Below are 9,679 nucleotides of genomic sequence, written 5' to 3'. Positions count from 1 at the left end.
AGCGAGATGGCCGGGTCGTGGCTCCGGAGGCAGGTCAGGATGTGCTCCGCCACCATCCGGATCAGCTCGCGGCCCTCGGTTTCAAGCTGTCCAGTAAGGACCGGCCCCAGGCGCTGGAGCCTATCCGAAGCGGAGCTCAACACTGGGAGGGCGTCAGCTATCGAAGCTGGCGGCTCCGCCACCTGGATCGGGCTCATTCCAAATGGCACCAGTGCGAGGCTCGCTTCGGCCGCCCAGTCAGCGATCCGCTGAGCTCCAGCGCGCTGGTCTTCCTGGTGCTTCTGGACCGCCTCCCGGACAGCCTCCTGCACCCGGGTGTCCAAGGCCGCCTTGGCCACCTCCATCTCGCGGGACCTCTCCTCCAGCTCGCGGGATCTCTCCTCGAGTCCGCGGGACCGCTCCTCCAGCTTGGTCTCCTTCTGCTCCGCGTATACCTTCCGCTTCTTGAGCGACTCTCGCTGGCGCCCAAGCTCCTTCTCTATGGCGGTGGCGTGAGCTTCCCGCTTGGCAAGAGACTTCCGGTCCTCTTCCAAGTCCGCCTCGTCGGCAGTCAGCTGGCGGGCCCTCTCCTGCAGTTGTTCACACCATCCCTGCAGAGTCGCGGAGAAGACGTCGAGCTCCTGCCTCCGGACCTCGAGGTCCTCGCTGCGAGTCTCCAGCTCTGACTGCTGGGCTGCGAGGTGAGCCTCGAGGCCGGACCGCTGAGCAGCAAACCCAACAACCTCCAGGGTGAAGTCCTGCTCCCGCTGCGCCAGGGATTTCTCCCGGTTCGACACTGCGAGCTCTCGGTCAAACACCTTCTTAAGGCTGGCTCGGTAGGCCTCTTGGTCCGACTTGAGCTTCGACCGAGCTTCCGCAGCGCGGGAGGCTTCCGCCTTCGTGTGCGCCTCCAGGCGGGTGTGCCAGTCGGAGAGGCGCTGACGCTCGCTCTCCAGCGCAGACCACTCCCGCCGAAAGGCCACCTCGGCGGAGGAGGTTGCCTCTTCAATCGAACGCCGAACTCGCAACAGCACCTGAGGAAGCGGAGTCGCATCCTCCTCCGGGGATTGGAGCTGCAGGAGCCGCCTGCCAAACACCACCTCCAACTCTTCCTCCGCAGCAGGACCGGAGCTGGAGGTAGGGGCTTCCGCTGCGGCACTTGTCTCCGGCGCTTCCGCTGCCACCGAGTCGGGCGCGGCCGGGCCCAGCTCCGGCGCCTCCGCTGCCGCCGAGTTGGGCGCGTCTGGGCCCAGCTCCGGCGCCTCCATTGCCGCCGAGTTGGGCGCGTCCGGGCCCAGCTCCGGCGCTTCCGCTGCCGCCAAGTCGGGCGCGGCCGGGCCCAGCTCCGGCGCCTCCGCTGCCGCCGAGTCGGGCGCGTCCGGGCCCAGCTCCGGCGCCGCCGCTGCCGCCGAGTCGGGCGCGTCCGGGCCCAGCTCCGGCGCCGCCGCTGCCGCAGAGTCAGGCGCGGCCGGGCCCAGCTCCGGCGCCTCCGCTGCCGCCGAGTCGGGCGCCGTCGGACCCAGCTCCGGCGCCTCCGCTGCCGCCGAGTCGGGCGCGGCCGGACCCAGCTCTGGTGCCCCCGCTGCCGACAAGTCGGGCGCGGCCGAGCCTAACTTCGGTGCTCCCGCTGCCGCCGTGGCAGACGCGGCCGCATCGAGTGCCCCCGCCACCAATACGTCAGGAGCGGCTGCACCCAGCACCGGCGCCACCGCCGCTGCCGCTGCTGCACTGAGCCCTGCAGAGTCTGGAAATGGCATGACAGTCAGCATCGCATCATGTGTCACGGAGTTAGCAACAGGACGCCGTACCTGAGGGTCCCGCACCTACTGCCACCGTCGCTGTCGATGCCGAGGTCGCTGCCGCCCGGACACCTGCTGATGTGCCAACGGTGGTAGAAGAACCGCTGGGGCGGGAAGCCCTGGTAGCAAAGCAGAAAAGCCGTCAACACAAAAAAAAACAGAACACCGGCGCAAGGGAGGAGAGCAAGATGACACTAACCCAGCAGAACCGGGGACCCAGCGTCCCCGGAGCCCGGGCCTCTTCTCTTGCGGCTGCTGCTGTTGCTGTTGCTGTTGTTGCCCCTGCAGCTGCGATACAGGCGTAACCCAGGCCTGCGCCCGTTGCTGCTGTACCTGCGGCTGCGGCATGGGTGCAACCCGGGGTCGCTCCTGTTGCTGCTGCTGCCGTCCGCGTGCCTGCTGCCGCTGCTCCTGCGGCTGCTCCTGCTGCTGCTGCTCTTGCTGCCGGCGCGACGAATTCCTCGGCGGCGATGGTGGTGGTCCAGTTACGCCAGAGGACCCGTGGGGGCCAGCAGCCCGGGAGCTACCCTGGCCTGCGCCCTCGAAAGACCTCTGGCGCTTCGCGGCGGGCTCCGACACCAGGGTCCCGTCGCCCCGGAGTAGCCTCCGCCGGCCTACGTCCCCTGACGACGCACCGGAGCTGCTCTGGGCCCGGCTGGAGCCGGCCGCAGCCGCGCTGCTAGCCGCGGCCTGTTTCCCCTTCGTAGTGGCACCGGACCCCGCAGCGCTTAACGTAGCCTAATCCCCGGACGAGCCAGGGATCCGGAGCCCACGGTTCGGGTCACCCCCGGTCTGCCGCGGGGCCAGACCCCCGTCGTCCAGGGTTGGCAGGGTGGCCAGCACCGCCACCCTCGCTGGGTCCTCGCAGAGGGGGACTATGCTCTGCGGGAGGATCAGATTCTCTGCGATGAAGGTGTCTCCCGTCACGTTCCGCACCAGGACCTCCAAGGCCTCCTGGGTCAGGTCGCTTCCCTCCCCGCGGTGGGTCCTGCTGCAATCGTTGAGGCCGGTGAAGCTCCACGCCGGTCGCGGCCGCTGCTTCAGGGGGGCGATCCGGCGCTTCACGAAGTCGCCGAGCACATGCCACGAGGTGAGGCCGCTCCCCGCCAGTGACCTGATCTTATCCAGCACGGAGTCGAACTCCGGCTGCAGCGATGGCTTGGCCCTCCAGGATGCTTTGTCGGAGGCGGGCCCCGCGGTCGGCAGGACAAGGCGCTCGTTGGCTTCGGTGGTGGCAACCACCCAATCCCTGCGCCACTCCTCCCACCTTCCGCCAGCAAGGCCCGGAATGTAAGGAGTCGGCAGGTCGCTCCTTATCTGGAAGTAGTACCCTCCCACTTCGTCCTTGCTCCTTCCGGACCTCACCAGGATGAAGAAGTAGCGGAAGAGGATGACGCAGGGACGCACTCCCACGAACATCTCGCATAAATGCACAAAGATGGACGCCAGGAGGAGGGAGTGGGGCGTCAGATGCTGAAGCTGGAGGCCGAAGTCTTCCAGCAGCAGCAGCAAGAATGAAGAAATCGGCAGCCCCACGCCGGCGGAGACGTGCGAGGTAAATAGCACGAACTCCCCGGCGCGGAGGTTGCCAAGGGGAACCGAGCCTGCTCGCACCCCCCAGCCGGTCTCCTGAGCGCTCCACCCAAGCAGGCGGCGCACTGTGTTCAGCTCTCCCTCGGTCTGGAAGCGACGGGGATGAACAAGGGATGCCATCTCCTGACGGGCGAGGAAGGAGCCTGTGGAGGGGGGAGAGAAGGTCAAGGAAGGCTCGGAGGCAAAGGGGCGCAAAGGCTGGAGGAAGAAGACGAATGCGGGAAAGCAACCGTAGGATACGGTATGCCCCGTTATAAAGCCTGTCTCAACCGGCGCGCCCCGGAACCGTCGCCGGAACTCAAGCGACGCTCGCACCAGGAGTTAGCCGCCCAGTCCATGACGTGGGGGGCCCAGGCCCACCTGTCAGGAAGGGTGGGTAATCAACGGGGGTGCGAAAAGGCGGGATCCGAACCGTCGCCCGCGCGCGTGAAGCAAGGCGGAAGCCGAGCTGACGTGCGCGCATTAATCATAGGCGTGGCCGAGCTTTTCGGGAGCTGCGCCGGTGGTAAATGATCCGTTTACTCCGGCCGCAACAATGCCGAACGTCGCGCGTGTGACTAAGTGAACCGCTTATCGTGGGGCCCTTAGTCAGTAATCCGTTGCGACGTGATGAGGCAGCAACCAACCCAATGGGTAGTCAAAGCCGGTCAAGACCTGCAGAAAGGAGCTTCAAGCTATATAGTGCCAAATCGCAGAAGTGGCCCCACCTGTGGGCTCGTACCTCCCCCAAGGTGGGCCCGGGGGCCACTGTCGGTACCCTGCAACAGGGATACCCACTCTTACTGCAGCAAAGCAGGACCCGCGTAGTTATCCGTAGCTGCGCGGGAGAGACGGAGTAGCCAGGCCCCACAGGCCAGGCTTTTCCCTCACCAGGCCAACGGCCCCGGACCGTTCCCCGCCTGAGGATGGGTCCGGTGGCGCCACGTGTCTCCATGGAAGGGAAGCTCCAAGCTGACCGCCGAAGCCTCGGACCCCCAGAGGGGTCCGGGACCTCCTACGCCCGTCCGGACTCCCCTCACCGTGTAGGGGTCCGAAGCCGCCACGTGTCCCGGAGGCGTGGGATCGTGCGCGAGCCTTCCGGAGGAAGACTCGCCCACCTACCGCATTTAATGCGATAGACAAGGCGTGCTCTGCCGCCGTGGTACACAAGACAGCCTTTTGTCAGGCCCCGCTGTGCGCCGCGTATTACCAAGGAGCACAGTGCAGCCGCCTGAGCCGCGCCCGCGCAGAGCCCGCCTGTAGCATTAAACGGATACGACAGCACGGCACTTTTCCATCATGCCGCCTACGCCGCAAGCTACACCGCCCGCTTAAGCAATGTGACGGGCGGTGTCACTAGCTGCGACGGGCCCGACCTGACAAGACGACGCTAGGACATGATGGACGAAGGGCTCCGGGAGCAGGCGAGGGAATCCAAGAGAAAGATCTCCTTTGCCTGCGATGCCATAATGCATGAACAGTGCGTTAGGTTATACTACATCGTTGGACCCACCTGTCGGGGATCCAACGACTGTGTACGCGCCCCCTTGAGATATAAAAGGGAGGCGCTCGCTGTGCACAGGACAGATCCATACAGACTCAAGCTCTCGCACCTCCTCACGCTTGTGGGAAGGCAATACAACACACAGTGGATGTAGGGTATTACGCTCCGGCGGCCCGAACCACTCTAAATCCTGCTGTGTTTCTTGTGTTCTGGAGGGAGATCGATCTAAGACTAGCTACCCCCTGAGTACACACCCTCTGGGCTAGGGCGGGTGCCTTCCGCCACCCGGCCGTGGTTTGCAACACCACGACACACCCTATACAAAAGTGATAGCTGAGGGTACTCTACTTTGGTAAACCTACCACACAACGATCAAAATTTATAGGTGCAGCTATTGGTAAAAGGCATAAAAAAAACTCAACCTTTTCTGAGGGAAGCTATTCTATCATGATTAAAGCATCCACCATATGTAAAAGCATGAAAGAATAGTATGACAGGAAAATAAACATCACATGCATATAATCATATTATATTGTGAATAGTATGGCCTCTTGCATCACAATGGGCTCCATTGCCATGGCTCCAAGGTGACCTCCATTGCCATCCGTCCTGTCTTGTGGTGATCATCATCGCCATCATGATTGAAGCCTCCATGAAAAGATACTAAGCTACTACATCTAATAGCTAGTGAAATAATTACATGAGGATTCAAACATCACAAGTCGACACGCAGGTCGTTATACAATAATGGTGCAACCTCAACCCGGTTGTGTTAACTTGCGACACGCAGGCCGCACAAATCATCACATACATCATCACATGACATTGAGGCCATACCATTCACATCACACCCTGCAAAAACAAGTTAGGCGTACGATGTGTTCTACCAAAGTAGCGCTTAGGAAGCCGCTACAGCGAGAAAGCAACGGCGGTCCTCACGGAATTACACAGATCGCATCTATGGAATACCTATAAAAATCTCATCAGAGTGATCGCATCACCTCAAATCCGAGCCATTCATAATGCCTCAATTTTTACTAGGTCAATCACATTGACCGTGCAAACTTTGCACTTGAGAAGACTGCATCTACATATGACCTCGATCTGTTGGTCCAATCTACTGACTTATGCACACAGTTAGTCCCGATGGTGATTCCAGCTGGTAGGGACATGTCGTATGCATAACAGAGAAAGAACACAAACTAATCTTTTGTCACATGCCGTGCAATCAACTCGCTCCAGTTTTAACCCCTTATGACCAATTGATCTAATCAAACCATGCAAAAGTAATAGATCCAATCTACTACAACAACATATCACCTATATGCAAATGATCCAGACCAAAAACTACGCAAGATGGCTCTGATACCACTGTAGGGAAACAGAGTAGGCTACGCTAGCATCACTACCGCATATACCCAAGATACTTGCGAGTAGAAGATCATAGATCGTTACCACTAGACGCGCAGCGCAGCGGAAGAAGTCGCGCATCGATGTAGAGGAAGTAGTCGATCACGTCCCACGAACCGAGCTCCTCGTACTTGATCCCAACAGCCGATCAGCGCAGCAGTCGCAGCAGTGCCTCTACGGAGTCCACACGTACGGGGATGAAACGCCGGGCGTTGGTGTGCTAGCACCGCACGCACGGCAAGGGCGGCGGCCGAGAGGGAGAGGGATGGGCGGCGGCTAGGAGGTGGCGCGGCTCTCAGGGTTGTCGCCTCCCTAGCCCCTCCCTCGTATATATAGGGCATACTAATGGGCTTCTATCTCATAGGCCCATTAGTAATCCTAATCCCTCTTGGATCAATATCCTCTTGGGCCTTTAAACCGTATTGTGATGATGGGCTCTTGGGCATATCACCAACAATAAGCAGTGCAATTACCCTGTGATAAGTAGTAGATATACTTATATTTCTGGTTTAAACTTGATGTTAGCCCTTAACAATTTTAAAACTTCAGACAAACGCAACAAATATTCAATTGATGATACTAAGCCCTTCCTATGTGCAGCTCAAGAAATTTAAAATATTTGTTAGAGAAGCTCAAGCATACTCTAACTCCTATACACCGTGGATAGGGCGGCTTGGGGAGAAACGGTCGTCCTCGTGCCGACACATGGCTGGTTTGGGGGGTGGGGGCCAGCAGCGGCAGCGGAGAGGGACAGTCGACGCGGGGCGTGGATTCCTCGGCCTCACAGCCCGCGTGTGCACCGCCTTGCCTGCGCAGTGGGCCCTGCCGTCTCTGTGAGTCCGCGTGCCGAACCGCCTCAGGAAACGCCTCGCCTGGCCGTGGGCCCTGGCGATTCCCCGCAACCCGGCCGCTCGAGGTCTCGCTTTGTCCCTTTCCGCTTTTGTCTCCCAGTTGTGGAGGCGGGGTAGGGTTTGGGTAGCGTCCGCCGCCGCCGTCTTTGGAGGGTGGCTTCGTTGGTGCAGCCCGCTGGTGGTTGCCCGGCGTCAGTGGAGATCGGCGCCGCCCTCCTCCAGGTACGCTCCCCACGATACGCAGAAGTTTCCCCTGCATTGCCGCTGTCCTGCCCAACCTTACGCGCTGCCCTTGCCGTCCGGCTTTGTTGGTGTAGGTCACTAGCCGCCAGCCCACCGCCGGTGCGCAGGTTGTCCGTCGCGGCCGGCGGCGCCCTCTTCCACCAACGCTACAAACGATACCCGAATCTTCCACTTCAGTGCTGGCTCTGTTCTCCCAAGCCTCATGGTGAGCTCCAGATCTGTGCGATTCGATGAACTCCGAATCGGGAGGTGGTGTACTTCTTCTACCATCGTGTGCTGATTCTTGCATTCCTATTTCATGTGTTCCCTGTGCGCCTGCTCCCGTTTGTGGGCTGTCTTCCCTGCGGTTCACGAAGCGGGTTAACAATGTCGGTCGCGCTGCCCGTGCTGATCTCCGGCTCCAGTTCTTCAGGTCGTGCTCCCATTCGCCTGGTCCTACTGCAGTTCGTCAGGTGTGTGCTTAGTTTTGCCGCGTGTGGCTTACATCTTAGCATTTAGATGGATGCTCCTCCTTCTCGGCGCCGTTGCAGGGAGGCTGCGCCTTCCACTGAAAGGAACGTGCGCCGTAGGTGTACTATACCTAATTTGGTTGCCTCCCGTCGACGGCGTCGTGAGGAGGCTGCTGCGGCCGCTTTGGCTGCTCGTGTAGGCGCTGCTTGTGGTAGAAATGTACGCCCGCGGCTGCCTATGCGGCCTGTTCCTTTCCCTGCGACGGCGGTTGTTGTTTCAACTTCAACCTCTATCCCTGTTGGCCCAAGACGTTGCGATGTTGCCAGTGAGTTCAGCTCAAACCTTTGCCATTTTTTTAAGCTATGTTCCTGCCTACGTATGATTGACCTAGCCTTTTTTGCCTAGGAGACCATTTCTGCCCCTTGTGCCTGCAAACTGTTATGAATGCTGATGGGATCGAGAGGAGAGAGTGCTGAGGGAAGCGGCGGCACTACAGTACCCCGCGTTGCTATAGTACCATAGGTACTGTTCATGGCGCGGCGGCGGCTAGGGCTGCAGGAGCGCTGGGAACGCCGGCCGCGGGGCTTCGCCCACGGTCGGCAAGAGAGAAGAGATTTCCTTCTAATCTCTTGCTTGATTAGATTGATACATCTCCTCTCCTTATATAGAGAGGTTTACTTGACCCCTAAGCAAGCGACTAATTAACCCTAATGGGCTAAGGCCCAATAGGCCCTTGACTCCTCTAACACTACACCCCATCTGGACATGCAGCTCGTCCTCGAGCTGCAATCTAACGTTGACGCTAACAATCACTCCACTAGACGCAAACCGAAAACCTAAGAACAAGCCTTTTACATCTCGGCTTATTTTAAATAAATTGTAATTCTTTATTTTTGACTCTTGAAGATACGGCGGACACCCTCCTTGTGCTGGACCTGCACGTAAGTAGCCGCCTAGATCCCATGGAGACCATCGGAACGAGAGGGAAGGACAGGTATCGCCACCGGAAATTAGTTGCTACAGCGACCAGCGGAGACATCCTCGTGGCAGCCGGTGATGGAACGTGATGGCGCTAGGCGATGTGCCTCCGCCGATGACAAGGAGGAAAGCGCCTCCCTTATCGCTGTTGTAGAATTGGAGTTCGCTACCTAGCGCGCGCTTGAAGACAACGGCGAGTTGGCGCGAGCGCTGGTGGTATTCCGACGGAACAAGGTCGCGCCCCCATTTGCCAAGGTCGCGCCCCCATTTGCCGAGGTTGATTGCTGTCAAAGCCGCCTCTTGCATCTCCAAGCGCATCTTCTGCAGCCGACGCCGCGCTAGGAGGCCGCGTGCTGTGGCTTGCAGCCGCACAGCTGCAAACACATGGCAGGCGTCCTCCCACGCAAACACCTTCATCTTCCCGAGCTGTGGCAAGGCTATTGCTGTAGGGACGACTGGATGCCAGAAGCGCGCTGCAACCGGCAGCGGCGGCGCCGCTGCCTGGGTGCCATCTACACCCCCGTAGAAGATGCCCTCGCCGTGCTGCTGTGGAGGCACGGGGCTAGGGCGGTGAACGATGGGAAGGCGGCCGCGAACCTTGACTCCAACAAGGTCAGGCAGGCCTCCATGTCGCCCATGCTACTCAGCAGCTTGGTCATCAGGGCGGCCAGACCCTCCATGGTTGGCGGCGGTGGTGGTGGCTCAGACTTGTCGTCGCCTGGCATCTCTGATACCAGATTGTTATGAACGCTGATGGGATCGAGAGGAGAGAGTGCTGAGGGAAGCGGTGGCTGCAGGGGCGCTGGGAACGCCGGCCGCGGGGCTTCGCCCACGGCCGGCAAGACAGAAGGGATTTCCTTCTAATCTCTTGCTTGATTAGATTGATACATCTC

This window comes from Panicum virgatum, chromosome 8K (assembly GCF_016808335.1).
Source record: "Panicum virgatum strain AP13 chromosome 8K, P.virgatum_v5, whole genome shotgun sequence".
Lineage (NCBI taxonomy): Eukaryota > Viridiplantae > Streptophyta > Magnoliopsida > Poales > Poaceae > Panicum > Panicum virgatum.
Note: the sequence above shows the minus strand (reverse complement) of the source record.